Source organism: Peromyscus eremicus, chromosome 8a (genome assembly GCF_949786415.1).
Source record: "Peromyscus eremicus chromosome 8a, PerEre_H2_v1, whole genome shotgun sequence".
In the NCBI taxonomy this organism is placed as follows: domain Eukaryota; kingdom Metazoa; phylum Chordata; class Mammalia; order Rodentia; family Cricetidae; genus Peromyscus; species Peromyscus eremicus.
In genome coordinates, this window is record NC_081423.1 from 92560683 (window position 1) to 92583282 (window position 22600).

Genomic DNA, 22600 nt, shown 5'->3' on the forward strand with positions numbered 1-22600 from the left:
CTAGTGGTTGGAAAATGAATAAATTAATGCTTTTTTGAGAAAAAAATCTAACCTCCAAGTCTTAAAAGCAGTGTTTGGAAAATGATTTAATTAATGCCTTTTTTCTTTTTGTGTGAATTCAATGGCGAAGAAATCTTGGTCTTAGGCTTTAATCTCACTAGATTAAAGCTCTGTTGTTGGTACCAGAGCAGTTATCTAAGATCTATGAGGGATGAATTTACTAACTGCACACTGACAAAAGCCTGATGGAGAACCACGTGAGTCAAGTTTGTGAGCAGAACTTGGGCCATTGACGCAGTTAACACAGTGTGAGTTATAGCTGGGACAAGTAAGAACCAAGGATTGTAGCCAGGGAGAGTGTACATGAAAGAGTTACCCAAGAGTCTTCATCAGTAGGCAGCAGCACAGAGAACATGTTGCTTAGACACGGGATAGAAGCTCATTAGCACCTTTGTTCTGGATGCAGTCCAGGTTTCCACGGCTAAGTGTATCCTAGGTACAGAGGCTGCTGTCTCCCTCTGTGATGACCTCATCATCTTCCACTCAGGAGAACGGACTGTGCTTGCTGTTAATGTACCTTGGGGTTCTTAGTGGTCTGCCAGATAAGTAAGGTTCATCTTGTGAGAGTATCTAGGACCCTGCTTATTGAAATCTTCTTTCTTTGGGGAATGAAACATTTGGAAAAGTCATGATAGATAAGCAGGGATCCCCACTGTGGGTCTTCGTACCCTATTGGACATTGTAGAGTATCGGCGAGGAAGCTCCATGAACATCGTGGAGTAGGGGAGGTTCTAGCTCTCATCTTTGGGACTGTACGCCATCTGTGCCATATTCCAGCATCCATAATGAACAGGCACCACACTCTTCTGCTCTCTTGATAAGATCCAGAGCTCATTCTTGAGGCTAACACTAAATTGGATCCAGAATAAGAATTAAATGTTGAGGCTACCCATGACTTATAATTTCAGATTACAGGAATCAAGGCATTGACCCGTATCTTCTTGGCAGAACAAATAGGCAGCCATTCTCGAGTTGTTTCTCTCTGCTCTGCAAATGCTGTTTTTCCATTGAAGAAATATTTGTAAGTCAGTCTGCTTTGCACAGAGAATACTGGAAGGATGCATGCTAGAAGCTGTGTGAACAGAATTTAAGGTCCCCACGGGAGTGGCTGCTGTAAGTGAAGAAGTGCCCTGCTTCTGAGTGGGTTAACTAGAGGTAAATCTCTAGGGCTCTGGCTGTGTACTGCATGTACCTGTCAGATTGTGATTAGTAAGCACAGGTCAACACTATTTTTCTTCTAAGTAGACAATGACTTCTTAAAAATTGGCAGTGAAATGATATTCTAAACATTATGTTAGATTTCTTAGGTGTTCAATGTAAGTTAGAAGAAAAACAGGATTTTGTGTAGTAAGAACGGAAGACTAAAGTGTTTAACATGTCTACAACTCTAATGTTTATTCAGTACCTACTGTCTCCTATTGCAGTAAGGATGTCCTCACTGAACACCATCAAACAAGATAAAGTCAGGGACTACAAATACCACTAAACTAGGATATGGAGAGCAAGAGTCAAAATTTAGTCCTAGATCTAAGACTTTTTTTGTTCTTTCTAATGTAGATCCCTTCAGGAATGGAGGACTGCTTTATGCAGAAGGCAAAATGCTCTTTAATTTGGTGTTGAAATGAAGCCTGGATGTTGGAGACAGTGGACTATATGATCCTGCAGGTGTTACACTCCCTCCAAAAATTGAGAAAATATAACATCGGCTGGGGTGAAGTGTCTATCCTCCAGCAATTTCATGTCCCCAGGCACCTCTTACTTGAAAATCCCAATTTCCATGAACGTTTTAGGAGGTATCAAGCCACCTAAAGTCACATGGGAACAGGAGGTCAAGATATACCTTCTTGGAAACCAGATGAGAATGTGCAACTAGAGGTTAGCTAAGTTTCTCTCCATGTCTAATGAGGTACGTCCATGTGATTCTGGGGATGTATGCCACTGGCAGAAATAAACCAGAGTTGAGCTCAGAAGTCGGCAGGTGGAAATTTTCCTCAAGGTAGAGGGGTTCTTGATTGTGAATGTTGGTATTAATTGTCAAGTTGGCAGAATCTAGAATGTCCTGGGAGACTGGGAGACCTGGCAGATGGGGCCTCTGAGAATCCCTGAGGATTGTCTTGATTGCATTAAATGAACTATGAAGGTCTGCCCACTGTGAGTGACATCATTCGTTGGTTGGGTCATGGGCATTGTAGGTGTAGAGAGCTAGCTGAGCATCATGTATCTATTTATTGATCTCATCATCTGGTTGGGACACAATGTGACCAACTGCTTCATGTTTCTCCTGCCATGGCTTTCCTGCCATGCTAGGCTGTACCTTTAATTATGAGTTGAAACAAGCTACTTTTTCCTAAGTTGCTTTGCCAGAGTATCACAGCAACAGGAAAAGAAACCAAGACACTGATATAAAGATCTTCATCTGCTTTTCTTCAAAGTTGGGTATGACCAAGTCATGAGGAAATATTGCCAAAGGAATATGAAGCTTCTGCTTTTATGATCGTACTACAAATGCCTAATTAACATCCATATAAGCACTGTCAAAGAAAAGGGGCTGCTTCACTCTAAGCAAATTAAATCAAGTTCAAATTCTAATTTATTTATTCCTGTCACATGTTAAGTGATTGACAGCCACATCTGGGCAGTGGCTCCCAGTTTATACAAAGTAAGTATAGAATATTTCATCAACCCAGAAAATTCTACTGGACAGTCTACTGTAGTGTGTGTAACTATTGCAAGAGATGACACTTCATTCATAGGAAGTAATTCTAGCATTTTAGGGTGAAAAATTCCAGCTCTGTGAGCTGCAAAATGCTGAGTATGGCTATCTGTCCCAATTCTCCAAGTCCAGAGACAAGTAATGGTGGAAATCAGAGAAAGATTTAACTAGTTTGTCATCTTGCAAAGAGCATATGAAATGGTCCAGTGACCTCAAATCCATCTTCAGGGTTCTGACCAGGGCTTTAGATTTGAATATAGAAAAACTTGGGGTGGGGATTTGGGGGAGCAACAGCACAATTAAGCAGGCCTTATCAGGGTGTGACCTGATTGATCACTGTTGAAGTCCTGGTTGTCAGGTGATCTTGAGAATGGTTGTCAGGTGATCTTGAGAATGTCCTTATTGCTTGAAGGGATAGGCTGGTTTTCTTGAGATGGTGACTACTGTTCCAGGGTGGTGTTACTTTTCCTGGGGAGAAGTGAACAAATGTCTTTTCATCTCAGATAGGATACCAGCGACAGAGAAAAGAAATGGTCACACAAGCCTAGATCGGTGAGCCAAAGACTTCATTGAGTTTATTTGTAGGAATGTGGATGATCCCCCAGTAGTTGCATCATTATAAATTCTCACCCCCAGCATGGGTCATGGTCTCCTTAAAGCTGTATAGATGTGGTCTTCCCTTCAGATAACCTTCAACACTCTAGCACTTCCTGAGTCCATGAACAACTGGGCAGGATTAAGTACAGTTGGTGGCAAGGGGTTGTCAGGAGGGGGTGGCTGGAAATTTAGGTGAGAATCTAATGACCCTTCCACCCTTTATTCTGTGAAAACATGACACCAAACCCTATCTTGTTGAGGGTCCCCTGAGAACTATTAGGGTTGCTCCGATTAAGAGCCTAATGATTGTGTCATGTGAAGACAGCCTTCCCCAGCACCTATCCATTCTTTTTCCATGATGTTACTGAGACTTGGAGAGAGTGATAGGCATTTTATTTTCTTCTATTTGGGGCTGAACATTAGGCCACAATGCCACAGTAACGATCACTTATTTTCAACACTTTAACCAGTGCTGAGTCTTTACTATAACCACTGCCCACTGCAAAAAGAGGCTTCCCTGACCAAGGCCAACAATAGCAATTACCTATGACATAAACATAAATACTTTAAAAACAGTCTGACAGACATATCATCTCTATTTAACACCAGTGTGTCCATAAGGGGCTACTGCTTGCTTAGCCACAGATTTTTGCCTTACAGTACCAAATATGGATATTTCTACTGTGGACTGGGTGTTAAACCTCATAAAAAAGCAGTTTATTGTATATATGTCATGCCACTGTTGTCCCAGTAGGCACATTTTGTCTGGCATGCTAATAATTAACACATTGGTGACAATTTTCTCCCAGTTGCCCACATAGGACCTTCCATCAATTTGAATGTTAGCCAGTAGGGCTAGCTTTTGGCTTACTTACAATCTGATTTTTTTATGTCCAGCAACCAAAAGATGCAGTGTCTTCAGTAAGAAAGCCTTACCATCTTGCCATATAGCGTAGCTCATAGCAGTAGCAAGAATCAGAGTTATCTGGGAAGCCACAGGGACCTCTATGTCCAACTACCTCTATGTCCAAGTACCTTTAGTACTAAGATTTTCATTTGATTCCTTGTGACTTATGGGATTGTCTTTTCCACCCTCTAAGGTATGATAATTTAAATTTTGTTTTGTTTTGTTTTCCTTCTATAGGGTTGTAAGGCAGGCAGACGTACCATTGGTCCTGGATGTCCTCAGCCAAGTTCTGCATACCAGTGTTTGTGAAACGACTGTCCTATTGATTCTACAGAGTACTCATACATAACACTAAACTGGATGAGGCCCTTGATAGTAACATTACCTGTTGATTCCAGGAAAGTACTTGCCAGGGGCCTGTGGCATTGTTTGCATGGGTGTGGGCATAGCTGCATCCTTCACTTCCAGGCATGGGTCCTATGTAATCTACCTATCAATCTTGTATAGGACAGGTAGATTTATGTATTTGCTCCACCCTAGCAACACTCCTCTGTGGCTATAATTGAGAACAGCCCTTACATAATTGGACAGCCTACAAAACGTCAGAATTCTTCACTGGAATGCCAGGAACCTTAGCTATTTTCCAGTCTATTTTGCCTCCCCTGTGGCCAGACATTATTTGAACCCAGTGAGAAGTTTCCAAGGGTACTTGTGAGCAGATGGCCCATATTTTAGTAAGGAGCTACTTCTTGGTGTCTCTGAGAACTTAGTGGTCTATGGGTTGCCACATGGAAAACTACCAGTGGCTCTGATTCCCATTGGACTCTGTTATAGATTTTCTTCCACATCTGTTGTCTCCACAGTGGCCAACTCAGCACTTACCAGACCTCTTTTCCCATTGGGCCACCCATAAAGTCAAGCCTCTGACTACAGCCCAATGCTCAGTACAGATGGTCATGGGCCAAGTCTCATGACTTGCTCCTTTCCATATTGCTCTTAGCTCACTGTCTACTATTCTCCTTTCTCAATCCACATGGTATTTGTATTCATTTTTACTGATGCAACCACCCATTCTTGTCTGAAATCATTGCTTGTACCCTCAGTGTACCAAGATGCTCATGACTTCTTCCAGTATCTTGTCAGGTTTGGTTGCTGGTTAAATTCCTGAGAGAGGCCAGATGGCTTGAAAGGACTCTGGTCCCAGGATAACCTGCAAGGAATTGGTGATAAGGCTTAAAGGACTGCATGCTTTGTTGATGTAACAATGCATGCCACTTTTGTAAGGTTCAGTTCAATGTCACTGAAGGAAAAGGGTTGGTCAGAAGCCCTTCAGTCCAGCTCCTCACTGAATAAGTGGATTTCATAGCCACTTCGGTGGAACTGGTGGTGAATTTCACCTCTTGTAATCTTCGTGTGCAGCTCATAACTGGCATTTTAGAGATGAATGTGAAACCTCTGCCTCTTTAAATATTGGGACCAAAATTCTACTGAGTCTGTTTGCTGAGATTGTTTCTGCCCAGGTCCCCTGATTTAGACCTCTGAGTGTCTAGTAAATTCCAACATAAACAGGCACCGGGGTTTGGGAACACACAGCCATTTAGCCCATTCTGTAAGTGTCTTAGCTTGCTCTAAAGCTTCTAGAGCTTTCATGTCTCAATTCCGTATGAACTCCTTTTAATAAAGTGACACAAAGACTGGTAAGTTGAAAAAGGTGAGAAATGAAAATGCCAGCATTGCCGGGCGGTGGTGGCGCACGCCTTTAATCCCAGCACTCGGGAGGCAGAGCCAGGCGGATCTCTGTGAGTTCGAGGCCAGCCTGGGCTACCAAGTGAGTCCCAGGAAAGGCGCAAAGCTACACAGAGAAACCCTGTCTCGAAAAAAAAACCCACAAAAAAAAAAGAAAAGAAAATACCAGCATTGTGGGAAGACACTTGTAATCATTTTATATATGAAGGCACAGGTTATTTATTGTACGTGTTGCTCATTAATCTTGTCAGATATCATACGCATCTTATCTGACACAATACTCCCAAGAATTTTACAGATCTGTCTGGCCTTCACATCCTGATTGTCCATCCTTGTTCTTTTGGGTGTGCTTGTACATATTTCAGATGCCTTTGTAAATCCGTAAGACACTCACAGCTCAGTGTTACATAAAGAAACCTTTTCACAAAGAGTGGGCAAGATCTCTGGAGGATGGTATATGCCAGACTAAATGAAGTATTAAAAGATCACATTGCTCTGTCAATTGTTTCCTTAGTAAATCAATGGGGCTTGAGAGATGGCTCAGTGAGTAAAGATGCTTGCTACCAAGCCTGATGACTTGTGTTTGATTCCCAAAGGCCCACACAGTGGAAGGTAGGAACTGACTCTTGCAAATTGTCCTCTGACTTCCATATATGCATTACCACACATATACATATGTATATAAAAAAATAAGAGAAAATAGAATGGGATTGTACAACAGCATGGATGAAACACAGTGCATTATTTAACACTCTATAACTTACAGCCATTCTCTGTGGGCTGTTCTGCTTTTTCCTCATTCTGCTGAGGACTTTCCCTGCTTTCTTTCCTATGGGATCATCCAAGCTGGCTTGCCCTGGGTCTAAAGGGGAGATGGGCTTCATTCTCACCTGCTACATAGCCTATTGCTTCCAGTATCTGATGGGCTCTTGTCAAGCTCTTCCTGCAGCCTTTATGTTGGCCACACTTGGCTGCTAAAGGGGCTTTCATTAGGAAGTGTGTGTGTGGGGTAATCTCAATAATTGGGAAGAATTGTACACAACATAATATAAGGGATGGGTGGAGGGGAGGTAATTGCTTGCCCCAGTTTCCTTAATCCTGTTCTTCTGCATCACTCTATCTCCATATTCATCCATTGATATTTATTGCCCTTGATGCTCCTCCAGGCAACCAGGAACCAAGGGACATCTGATGGGTGATGTCATTCTGTATGGTGTGAATATGTGTTGCTCTGATTGGTAAATAAAGCTGTTTGGCCAATGGTGAGACAGAATAAGGTTAGGTGGGATATTTGAACTAGAGAGGAAGAAGGAGAGAAAGAGCAGAGGAAATGCTGCCAGCTGCTGCCATGAGAAGCAAGACATGAAGGTACCAATAAGCTACAAGCCATGTGGCTAAGTATAGATTTATAGAAATGGGTTAATTTAAGATGTAAGAGCTAGTTAGCAATAAGTCTGAGCTAATGGCTGAGCAGTTATAAATGATATTAAGCCTCTGTGTGATTATTTTATAAAAGGCTGTGGGACTATAGGTGAGAGATTTGTCCTGGCTGTGGGCCAGGTGGGACACAGAAAAACTTCTAACTACAGACATCCAGATTCAGCACCTACCCAAGACCAAATGGTATGTGCACTGATAAAGGAGCAGTAAATCTACAATTCAGCATGGTGCCTCCCATGTCTTTGCATAGTTCTCACCTACAGATAACCTTGGCCATTCTGTTAGAGAAGCAGTGGGCTTTTCCCTCTTCCCACCCCAGGATCTCTCCTTCTACAGAAACGGTATGATGGGGATCACTTGTACCTCTTTATGAACTGTTATTCAGTCTTTAAAGTCTTCCAGAACCACATTCATAACATTTTGTCATTGCTTCTAACCAGAAACTCTGATTTAACATACATTCTGCCATATTTGCTATCAAATGACCCAGATAGGACACATCACCTGAATTTTCCTTTTTTGATCCCCTCTTGATTGCTTTAGTATCTTACAAATGCAAATTAGATGCCAATATAAGTTACTGAGACCACTTAGTGCCTCCCCTACCTCAAAAGGATCAAGACTCAGCTAGACTACCAACACCTCATGCCAGTCTTGAGGTCCTCCCTCCCTTCCTCCCTCCCTCTCTTTCTCCCTTTCTCCCTTCCTAACACTGTGGTAAACACAGTTTTCTCTGGGCCAGAGAATCAGGTCCCACACATCATCTCTCTCACACCCAGTTCCCTCACTGTCATTTTTATCGTAGTTTCTTCTTTCTCATTAGTTCTTTCCATGAGTTCAAAGACTTTGGATCCCAGGAGAAACTACTTAGTAAAGATCTAATTGTACTTTTTCCCTTATGTCCCTCCAGTCATATAAAATAGCAAGCCAGTAATTCAATCACATCCCCTCTTTATCCAATCTATCTGTCAAACCAGAACCTAACATAGAAGATGCCACCTGCATGTCTTTTTATCATAATTTTTCCTTATGGGGGCAAGTTCTTTCTGGGAAGACATCTGAGCCTCAGTTGTATAGACATATACCTATACATTTCACCTATAGCAGGGTAAAAACAAAAACTGCTGCTGCTTTCTTACAATTTCCATGCGCATCTTTTCGAGTGATTATAGTATATTCTTTCATGGGTTAGCCGTTCTCCATCTATCTTCATACTCTGTTGGTGGGCCATATTTATCAAATAGCACATCATTTCATAGCATATGAAGGACAGCCACATAACAATTGCCTCTGAGAACAGTCCACCATTAGAATGCTTGGCTTCAGTTGCAAAACTTATCACTCATAACAGGTATAAGAAACTACTCTTTTGAAATTTACCTTACCTTTGGTTCTGTCACATGCCTGATCAGAAGCCAAGTGTTACAATATTTACAAAAAAATACTTTTCCTGGAAAGAAGTGAACAAATGTCTATTCACCACAGACAGGACACCAACCAAAGACTGAAGAGATGATTCAGCTCAAGTCTAGCTTGGTGAACCAATGAGTTTGCTTGGCTTAAGTATAAGAACATGGCTGAGGAGCTGCTTACAGGAGTGCAGCTGACCCTCATATAGTTGCATACCTGAGATCTTATCCCACTATTGGTGATGAGTTCTCCAAAGCTGAACAGAATGAGTCCTCTCTCTCATGAAGCCTCCACCTCCTGTATACTCTATACCTACTGAGACCACATACAGCTTGAATGGGATTACATATATCTTTGTGTGTGCAGAGGTGTAAGAAAAGAAGACTAGAGTCTTAGGTAAGGGGCTAATGATCCTCTCCAATCTGTCCTTCTGTGAGAGAAAATCAACAGACCTGATTTTGTTAAGGAGCTCTTTGGGCGATCACAACTTCTCCGATTAAGATGACCATGGCTATATTATTCTTAGAGGACAATATTCAACACTATAGCATTACTATCACAAATAATCACTATCATCAGGTCTGTCCTTGGCATGTAAGGTGACTTTCATCCTTATGCCTTTATCCTTAGAGATGAATGCTGTAGATAGACACTCTAGATGAAAATTTACCTGAACCTCCCTCCTTAGAGATGCATGAGGTAGATGACCTGTTCATTGGTGAATGGGGCCTGCCACCAGAGTATGAGGATACACTGAGAATGGCTGACCCACCAGAGAATATTCTGTAGTCACTCAAAATGATTCATCTGCCTATAGATAATCTGCAGATAATCTGAATTAGAGGAGACAGAGACAAAGAGAAAGTAGAGGTGCTGGACTTCACCTTACTTTCAGCTGCCTTGTAGACCTGAGTGAGAAGTCTTTTTTTTTTTTTTTTTTGGTATCAAAGGTGGTTTCTAAGAACCTGGTATGAGCCTACTAACTCACCTGGAACAGTTGGAAACTGAGATGACAAGTAAAACAATTTAAAATTAGCCAAGTAAGTGACAGGAATGAATGAGGGTTGGGAGGAAGAGCCTGAGATGGGCATTCTACACTGAGGGTATTGATGCCTTATAGAATTTAAATTTGTTTTGTTACTGTGGAGGGTGAAATGCATGAGGTCATGTGATGGGAAGGATAACTAAATAGGAGGACTGGTGAGGTAAGAAAGAGCCTGGACTGTCATAATGAATTTAGATTTTCACGAATGTGAATGGGAACCGTGGAAGGATTCTCTGTTAGAGATTCCTTCAGGATGGCTCGGTCAAGATTACTATAGGGAATGTTTGGGGGAGAGAATTGAGGTGGAAGTAGACTCCAAAGCACTGTGGTGTCTCCAAACAGAGTAAGTAGTTCATGGAGTAAAGAACGGCACTGGTTCTAGAGGGCACAGCAGTTATAAGAGCCATGGTAAGATGCACTGGATTTTATAGGTGGCAAGGAGAAGGGAAAAAAAAGACCTGTGGTAACTCTTAAGGGTTTGATTTATATAATTGTGTGGCAGATGAATCAATAATCCAAATCCTAAATAAAAAAGATGAATTATGGAGATGGAGAGGTGGCTTAGTGATTAAGAGCAGGTAAGCCTCTTCCAGAGGGTTGGAGCTTAGTTCCTAGCATCCATGATGGGCAGCACACAACTTGGTGTAACTCCAGTGCCATGGAATAACAATATTCTGGCCTCTTTGGGGAACCTCATTCATGTGTGTGTGTGTGTGTGTGCTGTGTGTGTGCAAATTGGCAAAAAATGTGAATTCTGCAGTCTGTCTTGGACAAGTTGAATTTGGATATGGTGGGACTCCTAATTCCAGAAATCAGTAGCTAGAAATACAGCTAACGTTTGAAAGAGAGAATTGGAATAGTGATAGAAAATGGAATCATCTGCTTTGGTGTTGATTGAAAGATGTTCTTCTTGAGAGTATGCATGCAGACTGAAAAAAGATGGTTGCAACCTTGAAGAGCAGTAACATTTTAGAGCAGATAAGAAAGATAAGAGAGCAGCAAAGTGGTAGTTAAATATGTGTTAATGACAGTGACAGTTAGTTTTAACTGTCAACTTGATGCATCTGGATTCACCTGGGAATCTTGGTGAGGGATCACTGACATTAGATTGGCTTGCAGACTTGTTTGTGGGATACTGTCTTGATTACATTAACTGACTTGAGAAGACCCAGCCTAAAAGTGAACATCACCATTAGCTGGGTTTGGAGGATGAATATAGGCTGAATATAGGCATGCATGCATTCATTTTCTCTCTGCTTTTGACTGCATATGATGTGGCCAGCCACTTGACATTCTTGCCTTGCCTCCCCTGCGACGACCGACTATAATCTGAAATTATAAGCTGAATGAACCCTTTCTCCCTTCAAGCTGCTTTCATGTGGTTATTTTATCGCAGTGACAGAAATGGAAAGAGAACAATACACTTAATGTTTCTCAAGAGCTGTGGCTGTGTGTTCTATCTTTTCAAAAAAAAATCTCTAGCTGGAAGTGTTTCATACTCTGGGAATCCAAGATAAGATGATTTGAGCCTGCTTTTCTCTAAGGAAAACTGAGACTTTTCTTCTAAAGTAAATCTAAAAAATAACCCCAAAATCCCCAAATAAAGAGTTTCTTAGCCTCATTACCATGAGCAATTCATTTGAAATGTATCCCAATCATTTTTTCATCATTGACACTAGGAAGTTGTAAAGGGTTTGGAAAACATAGTTTTTCAGTATGAAGAGCTGACCATTCGTTACTTTATTTTTTCTATGTCCTTTTTTTCTTCTTTCATTTTTCTTTACTAAGAAATTTTCTATTCACTCCACATGTTATCCACAGATCCCCGTCCTCCCTCCTCCCACACCCCCCCCCCCGCCCTCTTTCCCAAGCCACCCAGCATCCCCACATCCCCAAAATCAAGGTCTCCTATGGGGAGTCAGCAGAGCCCAGCACACTGAGCCTAGGCAGGTCCAAGCCCCTTCCCACTGCACCAAGGCTGTGCAAGGTGTCACACCACAGGCACCGGGTCTAGAAGCCTGCCTGTAGACCAGGGACAGATCCCGATCCCCCTGCCTTAGTGCCCCCCAAACAGTTCGAGCCAAACAACCATCTTCCGTATCCAGAAGGCCTAGTCCAGTCCCATGGGGACTCCACAGCCACCAGTCCACAGTTCATGGGCTTCTACTAGTGTGGCTGGTCATCTCTGCATGTCCTTCCATCATGATCTCAGTGAAACTCATAAAGAGACGACCAATTTTTTTTATGTCAGAGGATCAGAACCAGAGCACTGTCAAAACACACACAAGTGACATTCTCATAATTAGAAACAGTGATTATATTAGAATTTACTTAGTATCTGTTAGATCAGCTGGTATTTGATTTTAGTCTTTATAGCATGTGTGTAATCAAGAGCACTGTATAAACTCTAAAGTGTTTTTTTAATAACATTTACTTTTAAAGTACTATTGGCTCCATGATAAATGGATAAAGCAGAGACAGTAGGTAAAACTCTCTTACCCTTACATATATTATAAATAAATAAATACATTAATTAATTTAAAATTTTTCTTTATTTCATATGTGTGTGTTAGTCTACATGTGTATCTGTGCATCATTTGCATGCCTATCACCCTTGTAGGCCAGGGGAAGTGTTTTATCTCATGGAGCTGGAGTTATGGAATGTTGTAAGCTGCCATGTGAATGCTGGGAACCAAACCTTGGTCCTCTGGAAGACCAACCAGTACTCTTTAACTGCTTTACAGTCCCTCCTCTCTATATTCTTAGTTAAGGAAAATTTCAGGTTCCAAATCTCAACTGATAAACTTGTATGTGTGTGACCCTTATATTGTAGATGATCTCATCTCTTCTTCATCACAATTCTGAGGTTTACCATCATCAGCAACAATGTGCAAATGATGTATCAAGGCTCTGACAAATTAGATAAATCGTTCTGGATCACACAGCCCATAAAGAGTGGAATCAGCTTCCAGTTTAGATGGTTGACTCAAGAGCCTTTTGTTATCCACTGTGTTTTCCTGGCTCCCAATCTTCCATCGTTATAAATTGTCAGCGACTTTATTGATAGTGAAGAAAGTTGGAGAAATCCAAGACTGGCTAGCACTTGACAATGATCTCATTCCTCCTATTGCTACTTGACAAAACTGGAGCCCTATTTATGTGGGTTCAAGCTAAAGAAAGTTTTTTGATGAACAGAGCTGATATTATCCTAGCAGTTTTACAAATTCACTGAAACAAGTCTGGAAGTAGGGAAATAATGGAAAACATCCCATCTTTTTTCTCCAATATGATTTTAAGAAGGGAGCTATACCTCACATTTGTAGCCTGTTTCATATTAGATATTTATGTCTTTATTTTTATACAATATGATATTTTAAACCATTTAGATCATTATTAGATAACATATCATAATACTTTAAGATGATTTATAATTTTTCATCTAAATAAAAGCCCTTGGCTAATACCTTTGGTGATATCCTCATGAAAAGCTCAGACAAATTGAGTTTCTAATCAGGACAATACAATTAAATCCATTGATATATCTTGTCCCATTGCCTCTGGGAAACTTAATGCCTAAGGTGCTGGTGCCCCCAAATCAGTGACACAACTTCAATAGGTTCAAATGACATCTTTAAATGAAATTTTTGATCACAGTAGTGACAGGTTGAATCACATTCCACTTACTAATTGAACTTAAGAATATATTGTGTTATACCATTAATAAAATTCTTCATTTTTGATTAAATTGGGTGTTTTGATATAGAGAGATTATCTGGGTGGGCCAAAGTACTTAGAAGAGGAAGGCAAGAAGGCAAGAGTTATAGAGGTCAGACAGCACACTTCAGAGGAAGGGGCTATGGACCAAGGAATGGAGCATCTTCTGGAAACTGAAAAGAGCAAGCAATGGATTATCAAAGAGCCTCTAGCAGGATCATCCTTTAATGGTCAATCTTTGATTTCTGCCAATAAATTCATGTTATTTTAATTCACTGTGCTTGGGGTAACTTGTTATAATATGCCTTGTTCCTTATTCTTATGGTCCTATCCTCCTATTTTGTTCCCGTGCTTAGTTTTCATAATACCAGGTTCAATCGTTAACGAGTTTTAAAAGCTTCCACCAGAATAAAGAATGTTAGCCATTCTTGAGCTGTGTGGTGCCAGTGTTTTCTATAATTTTTTGCTCTATAATTCTGCTTTCAATGTTTTGGTATTTTTTAAATTTTTGAATATGATAAAACAATGAAGATCATGGACCATCATGTCAGAATGTACTGGGACTTGAGTTTTAGTTAATTCTGAGTTTAGACAGATTGTCTTACAGTCTCTCTTAACTTTAACTTTCTTAATAATAAGACTAGAAAACAATAATATTAATCTTACAAAACTAATTACCATACTTTGGTGGATTAACACATGGAAAGGACTCTCATCTTGTGTGTAGTAAGTTACCCATGTACATTAGGTATTTATTCCATCATTCTTCCTATCTGCTCTTATGTATCTCTCTTTTGTTAATGGACTTCAAGGAGGTAAGAGACTTAATTCATGCAGTGTCTCAAAATTTTATTTAGTAAGAACTTGACTTTCTTGTCTTCATTGAATTATTCTCCCCACCACTAATTACTACTTTTTTTTTTTAATCTCAAAGATTAGGAGCCCAGTGCAGGCAACCTTCATCTTTGCTTGGATCTGTGGAGAATTAGATGACTTCAGCTAAGAAGGAGTCCTGGTTGCTGAGGAATACTCTTTCACTCTTTTTTTTTTTTTTTAATTTTTATTTTGCAATACAATTCAGTTCTACATATCAGTCACGGATTCCCTTGTCCTCCCCCCTCCCGCCCCCCTCACCTTCCCCCCAGCCCGCCCCCCATTCCCATCTTCTCCAGGGCAAAGCCTTCCCCGCAGACTGAGATCAACCTGGTAGACTCAGTCCAGGTAGGTCCAGTCCCCTCCTCCCAGGCCGAGCCAAGCGACCCTGCATAGGCCCCAGGTTTCAAACAGCCGACTCATGGAATGAGCACAGGACCCGGTCCCACTGCCTGGATGCCTCCCAAACAGATCAGGCCAATCAACCGTCTCACTCACTCAGAGGGCCTGATCCAGTTGGTGACCCCTCAGCCATTGGTTCATATTTCATGTGTTTCCGTTCGTTTGGCTATTTGTCCCTGTGCTTTATCCAACCTTGGTCTCAACAATTCTCGCTCATATAAACCCTCCTCATTCTCGCTAATTGGACTCCCAGAGATCCACCTGGGGCCAGAGATCCATGACTAGGCCCCGGGTGGGTCTCTGGGAGTCCTTCACTCTTAATGTCATAGATGTGGAAGAATAAGGAAAGGAAGGATTTTCTCATTGTTCTTGAGTTGACTCTGCAGAACATCACTTCCATTTCCATCTGAGTAATGGCAGGTGATGAAACCACCAATCAGTTGCAGGCTTATGTAACATCTGGCTTGAAAAACGATACATACGTAAAATGGAACTCGATTCCAAGCTTTTTGCAAAATAGAACTTTCTAGAAGTCTAACATCTGTTAAAAGAACACAGAATTCTAAAAGATATGTATCAAGAAGCCCTTTGGATAACTTGCCAATGCCTTTTGCTCTTATGCTTTCCCACAGAGGGTTTGCTTTTGAAAGTGATGGGTGTGGGTAGAAATGTTTCTTCAAAATTCTCCAAGTACATTGGGTTTTTCTCTCTATGATTTTGGGTACACACCAATTTGGCACTGTTTGGAATATGGATTTCAATCCAAATTGTTTTATCCACTTTATCAGCAGATTCCTAAGGACATCACCATGGGCAATGGCAATTGGTTCACAAGGTAGCTGACCATCTTACTTAAAGATTGAATGATCAAATAATTTGCTCTGATTTTAAAGGTACTCTTTTCTCCTGTGTCCCCTTCTCTCAAACAACAAACAAACAGCAAGTAAACCAACTGACCTACATGAAGACCAGGCTCCTTCACATCTGTTGTTCCTTGGATCAAAAATGATAGCAGTTACTATATAAAGAATTCAACTTTGAGCTGAGTGGATAGATCAGTTGGTAAAATGCTTGCTTTGTAAGCAGGAGGACAAGAGTTTGTTCCCCAGAAACCAAATAAACAGAGCTGGGCATGTTGGTCCATGCTTAATCCCAGTATTATTTATCTGCATATTTAGTCAGTTGCTTAGAATATACCTGGTGATCCACACAGCTAATCTAGCATGCTGTTCCATTTCTAGGTTTCCATTAGCCCAGAACTCCAGTCACCTACCCCTTCCTTTCTTCTGGTTTCCTGACCAGACACCAAGCCACCCTCTCCCACATGTGCTCCCTCTCTCTTGGAAGTGCTGCCTTCCCATGGAGGCAAACCCTGACATTGGACATTTTAAAACCCTCTTCCCTATGAAGCCCAGGCCCAGAACTGATTCCTCAGGGGGTCAGACCTATACTTTGAATTTTTTCTGAGGACCAGTCCTTGTCTTTGTTTGAGTGGCATTTTTTGTTTTCTCTCATCACTTGAATCTTATCATGTGGGAGGACTCATTCCTAACAGGCCTGAGGGCCAGCCAGCCCAAACCAGTAATAAGATACTTTCTGAGAACCAAACTGGGTCTGCCTAAGGGCCTTAGCAACAGCAGCTGAGACATGATCTGGAGATGACCTGGACCAATGAGAGGCAGCCATGTTACACCAGTAGATGCATATTCATCAGACCTTCCTCTGAGGCAGGGTGTAGGGTATATAAGGCTTGCCTCCTTGTGAATAAACTGAGCTTGTTGTATCAACATTCTCCCAGAGTCTGTGTTGTTGACTCTGTGCCTACTTGCCCCTTCTCCCAAAAGGAACAACAGTATAGGACCCTGCCACAATACTTGTTTACCTAATTATAAAAACTGGCATCAGCATTATTTCTGTTTTCTAGTTATGCTGGAGGCAGAGGGTGTGATACATTGTCCCTCTCTGCTCACTGATCTGCGTGGTGTTTGTTGGATGTGTGCAAAGTGGATTTAACCATACAATATTGTCTTGGGGGGGTGTCACTGTTTTACTGAAAGACACAAAGTAAGATGGAACTCTTGTTTGTCACTGTTAAACACTTTGCCATGATCTTGTTCATCCTATAAGGGTCATTATCTCAACTGTATTATTTAGTCCATAACCTAAGTGATAGATTTGAGATGCACTGTTTGTTTACTCAATGATAAAAGCTAAAACAAGCCAGTCCTGAAGATGCAGGAATTCTCTTTTGTAGTTCAAGCATTCTCAACTGAGTGACTGCAAAAGTTCTTGTAAGTGTTTGGATTCTAAGATCTGAAACTAATAATAGTCTACTTAGGGTCAAAGAAAGTGTTTATTTCAGGCTCTGATCTTTAGAAACCCTCACAGTGATAGTGTGCACATGTATGCACACACATACACACACACATACTCATGCATGTTCACATACAAATAAATACATGCATACACATGTATATACATGAACATAAGCACATGTATAAGCACATAAACATACACAGGCAATTTGTGAAAGAACACTTAAGATTTCTTGTCATTGGTCATCTAACATTCAGTCCTGGCATAATGTGACCAAAGGTCCTAACCATCCATTCTTAGGACCAACATTGTCTCAGCCCTTGGGAGAAACTTCATATTTCTGGCTGTGTGTCCTCAAAGCCAAAGAGATTATATGAAGATTCATTGGTCTCAGCTTCCCTACTGAGATGGATGCTGCTTCAGCCTGCAGGAAAAATAAGGGCTATAGAAGAGTTTAATTTAGAGGAGGAACAAATTAGTTTGTCAGATAATATAGAACATTACTGGGTAGCATGCATCTAAAGATTATTGCAGGCCTACATATCATTTTCTCATAATGTCGAACACTTATTTTCTTGTTTCTCTTTATATTTTGATGCATGATTCCAAAGGAATTCATAAATCATTTTCAGAGTTTGCAAACTGAGAAATATTTTATATTAAACAGTCCACCTTACTGGTAAATTTGCATATATGGAAATAAAATGCATGATATCTGACATAGATTTTTTTCCAAGAACTGGGTAGATACCAGCCACTGAAATTGAATATAGGTAGATACTAATGTTTTCTTTGGTTTTTAAAGAGTGTCTTGCTCTGAAGCCCAGGCTGCCCTCTATTTAACTTGTGGTAATCCTCCTGCCTCAGTTTCCTGAATACTAGAATTATACATATTTATCCCCAAGTCTTGTTTAACTTTAGTATTTTCACCTGTACTTTTGAAACATGAGAATAAAAATATCTTAAAAAAATCTTTAAAAAATATCTAAAAAAATTCAATTATTTGTATCTTACAGTAAATTCTTTTTAAAGTGAGAATATCCCCAAGTTTGTATTGTTTGAATTCAGTTCCATTATATGCTTTAATTCTTTATTCCTTGTTTTGTTCTCCTATATATTTGAACAATGTTGTCTTATGACAACCATAATACTACACAGTTATTTTAAAAATTTTATTCTTTGAGAAATTCTTTTTCATTTTTGACTTCTTTAAAATTGAAAATGGATTCTTCTCTCCTCAATACATCCCGACTACAGTTTCCCCTCTGTCCACTCTTCCTAGCCCTCTCCACCTGCCCTTTCTCCCAGATCCACTTCCCCTCTGTTTCCTCTTGAGAAAAGAGCAGGCCTCCAAGAGATGACTGCCAGACAGGACAAAAAAGATATAAGACAAGGAGAAAGCCCCCATATTGAGGCTGGATAAGGCACCAAGTAGGATGTAAAGAGTCTCAGGAACAGGCAAAAGAGTCAGAGGCACAGCCACTCCCACTGTTAGGAATCCCACAAAACCACCAAGCTAACAGTCAAAAAATACACAGAGGACCTGGTGCAGACCCATGAAGGCCACATGATTGTCCTTTCCATCTCTGTAAGCCTGTGTGAGCCCTGCTTAATTGATTTGGTGGGTCATGTCTATCACCTCTGACTCACACAGTCTTTTCTCCCCATTTTGATCGCATTTATCCCCTACCCTGCTCCTCCCAGATCCATCCCCACTCCATACCCACCCAACTTTGTGTTTTCTATCTTTTACAGTCATCAGTTCCAACTTGTGCTGTTCATTCTTGGATGTGTGGTCTTCTACTGGAATGTGGTTGGCTTACTAGGGGTTACACTCTTACAGAAAATGAACTCTCCCTTTCTCAGCTGCTGTCAATGCAATAGGGCCCCTGCTAATGCTCACATTCCCTTTCCATTTTGTGAGTTTGTCTGGCTTGAATTTGCACAGATCTTGTGCATGCTGTCACAACTGCCGTGAGTTCTTACACACAGTTCAGAAAACATGATGTCCTGGTAGAAATCCACCACCTCTGGTTCTTGCAATCATCCCATTTCCTCTTCAACAATGATCCCTAAGCCTCAGAAGGAGAGAATATAATATAGATCTTTCATGTAGGTCTCCAATGTAGAGCATTTATTTTGTCATTTTCAAAGCTTTTTCATTGAAGTTGGGAGGTAGAATATACAAATAAAGCTTCATTTGAACCATTACTCCAGGCCCAGCAATATCAGGAGCTCTCTTACTTGGTAAATTACTCCTGGGATTTTTATTTTGTTACTCAAGCATTTTTCATGAAGTAAACAGAAATCCTTTTGTTTCTTCTTACATTTAGCACACACATTAATATACCCTTAGTGAATAATGTCCAACATACTTTCTGAAATAAATCTTACTATGGTTTTCCTTGGAAATGTGAATCTTAGCAGTGTGTTCTTATTCTGACATGTTTGTGATTAACGTCTTGGGTGTTTATCTGCCATACACAAAGGTGTTTCTCTGTGATAGCAAATGGGGCTTCCATGATACTGTTACTGGGACAGCACTGAAAACATAAATGAGAGAGGAACTTCACAGACATGCACTGGAAACCCATCTTGCATGTTGAGTGCTCATTTGCCTCCAGCAGTTCTAGACTCAAATTTTCTTTGGTTTGTGCAGTAGTGACTGTATAGAGTAAGCAGTCATAGCTGGCTTGGATAATTTGTATCATTTTCCCAGGAGACTCTGTCACACTGGCAGAAGAGTGAGCTGACCATCTATAAAACACAAAGCTACTGATTTCAAATGACTACCTACCTCATAGATATGCTGTTACGGCTTAATTAAAAAAAAAAAACAAACTACTTTATGCTCCTTGGATAGGGGAAACACTCTCTGTAAACAGAAAATCATCATCAAAATGTTTTTTTCATTAGGCCTTTGGATCCCCTTGTAAAAGTCCAGGCTACCTAATGGATGGGGATTTATAGATAGCCATTTGTAAAAGCACGTCCAAGCACACTCAAACTTTAAGCAAACACAGATGCGCAAGTGAGATTATGAAATTGCCCAACAACAGTACAGCCCGTACCTGGAAATGGATGGGATAGATAGAGTTTTCATAACCCTAATTATTCTCACTCTCTACCATACATCGGAGACTTCAACTGCGTGAGCTGGCCAGCAGTGAAGTGATCCTTTTTATAAATGTCCCAATGGTGCTCCAAAGACAGAACAAAATTAGAAACAGATTTCATGAAACAGGGCCTATATTTTTTTTTTCTTTAGGCTCCTGAGAGATTTCATCCTTTGCAGTGCTGGAGACTGAACTTAGGACTTCATGCATGCAAAATAAGTCCTCTACTGCAGAGTCACACTATAGACATAAATGCTTCCAGATTTCATGTAGATTGTTGTAGATGCCACACTACATTCCCAAAAGACCTGGAGCTAGTGTCTCACAAGACAAAAGTAAAGTCTGTTATCATTTTCTAAAGACTTCCGGAATTTTTCTAGAAATAGGTTTCAAGAGCTACCTAGAGTTTTGCTAGACCTGAGCACACTCCTGAAAGGATAACTTCCACAGCACAGAGCAGAGGGCCTTGGTTAATGCTCCTGTCTTCTTGGCTTTTATTACTTCCTTCTTGATCCATCCCACGGATGACACAAACAAGAGGAGGCTCTAATGATGACAATGAAACATTTTGATTTGGATTATCAACACTGGTGGCCTCTTCTTCCAAACTCACTAAATTGTTTCCCAGCCCTCTGCCCGACTCTCACTCACACTAGCCATCTTCTGTTACCATTTGGCAAATGCTTTCTACCCTAATGTTCCTGTCTTGCACAATGGAAATGGTACCCATAAGGTCTCAATCAAAGTGTCATGTGAATTATTTTACATTTCATGAGGAAGATAAAAATAAACTGGATGGGATTGGAAAAACCATTTCATGTCATCCACCTCGAACCGTCTCCATGTGTAGTTGTTCCAGCATGGTTTGATCTACTTGTAACCTATCCTTACATCCTCTTCTACACAATGACTCAGCCCCCCTGCCCCCATTGCCCAATCCTTGTTACGACTTGGGAGGTTGTTGTGGTTGCTTTGTTTTTAATATCTTGCCCAATCTTTCCATTTTTAGTTCCAGACTATTGCTTTTAACCACTTTCAACTATCCCATTCTTCACAGAATGACATGGTACTATATACAATTGAACTCAAGTATTTTTTTCCACTATAATTTCAGATTGGCCGCATCATACTCACATTCTCAACAAAAATTTCAACTGGGAGATTGTTATACCAATTCTTTTTAATCTTCTTAAGGATTCATTTCTGGAGGATCCATGACCTTTATTGTGTTAATTAAAAAATAAACAGACCTGTAATGTAGGTGACATTAAAACTTTGGCAGATGATGAAGACAAGACAATTTAGTCAGCTTTCCAAGGTCCAAATAATAACTGATGTTAAACACTACTGTGCCCTCAGCAAAAAACAAATTTTAGAAAGCACATTACCTGAACTATATACTAGTGACTTGAATTTCAGCTTGACTAGCTCTAAGACCCATTTCTGCCTTGTTTACACCTGTTACTGTTCTATGATGCAATCTTATACATAATTTTTAAAATCCACCCATAAATCACTTACATTATTAATTTTGATTTCTATTTTGGATTCTTTTTTTTTTAAATAAACATTGGTATTTTGCCACATGTGTGTCTATGTGAGGGTGCCAGATCTCCTGGAACTGGAGTTACAGACAGTTGTGAGCTGCCATGTGGGTCCTGGGAATTGAACCTGGGTCCTTTGGAAGAGCAGCCAGTGCTCTCAACTGCTAAGCCATCTCTCTTCACCCATCTATTTTGCATTCTAAACACAATTCCTAAAATCATTTTAACTATTAATACCAGAAATACTTCTCACTGCTTTAACCTGTACCTTACCACCATCTTAACCTACTATTAACTGCCAGTTTGCTTACGTGCAGCAAAAACCTGGACTGTGCACTCCCCATATCTGCCTTCAACCTTCTGTTGAGGGAGTACACTCATTGGAAAGACTCCATACCTATGCACAGTAACACATTTCCCCAGGTTCTGTGCAACCAAAACATCATTCCCAGCGTAATATCCATGGAAACTTTAGGAATTTATTCAAATAAGGAATGTGCTTTGTTCTGAGTTCTTAAAGTTTTTTAAAATTTTAAAAAAGTATTTCAACAATTAGGTAGCATTTATCAATGTGGCTAAGAGTACAGTTGCCACCGGCTTCTGTTACTGCCTCAGCCCCTCCCCCTTTTATATAATTATCATTTATTCCTAGCTCGGTAGTTCTTTATTAGACACACGTGTTAATTGTTTGAGTTGGTCCTGAGTGGTTACTCATGC

At 40.5% G+C, this 22600-nt stretch overlaps 1 long non-coding RNA gene across 4 annotated transcripts in view; it reads left to right on the forward strand.

Moving 5' to 3' along the window:
- LOC131917905 (uncharacterized) overlaps positions 1-22600 on the forward strand; it is a 72412-nt gene that overhangs the window by 44510 nt on the left and 5302 nt on the right. Inside the window, exon 2 of one of the 4 annotated variants that reach the window (XR_009380773.1) lies at positions 1618-1966. The exons of 1 other annotated variant lie outside the window; for it this stretch is intronic. This is a non-coding gene — a long non-coding RNA (uncharacterized LOC131917905). Of the gene's footprint in view, positions 1-1617; positions 1967-14777; positions 14854-22600 lie in introns of all 4 variants that reach the window. 2 more of the 4 variants (XR_009380775.1, XR_009380776.1) reach the window with 2 other exon arrangements.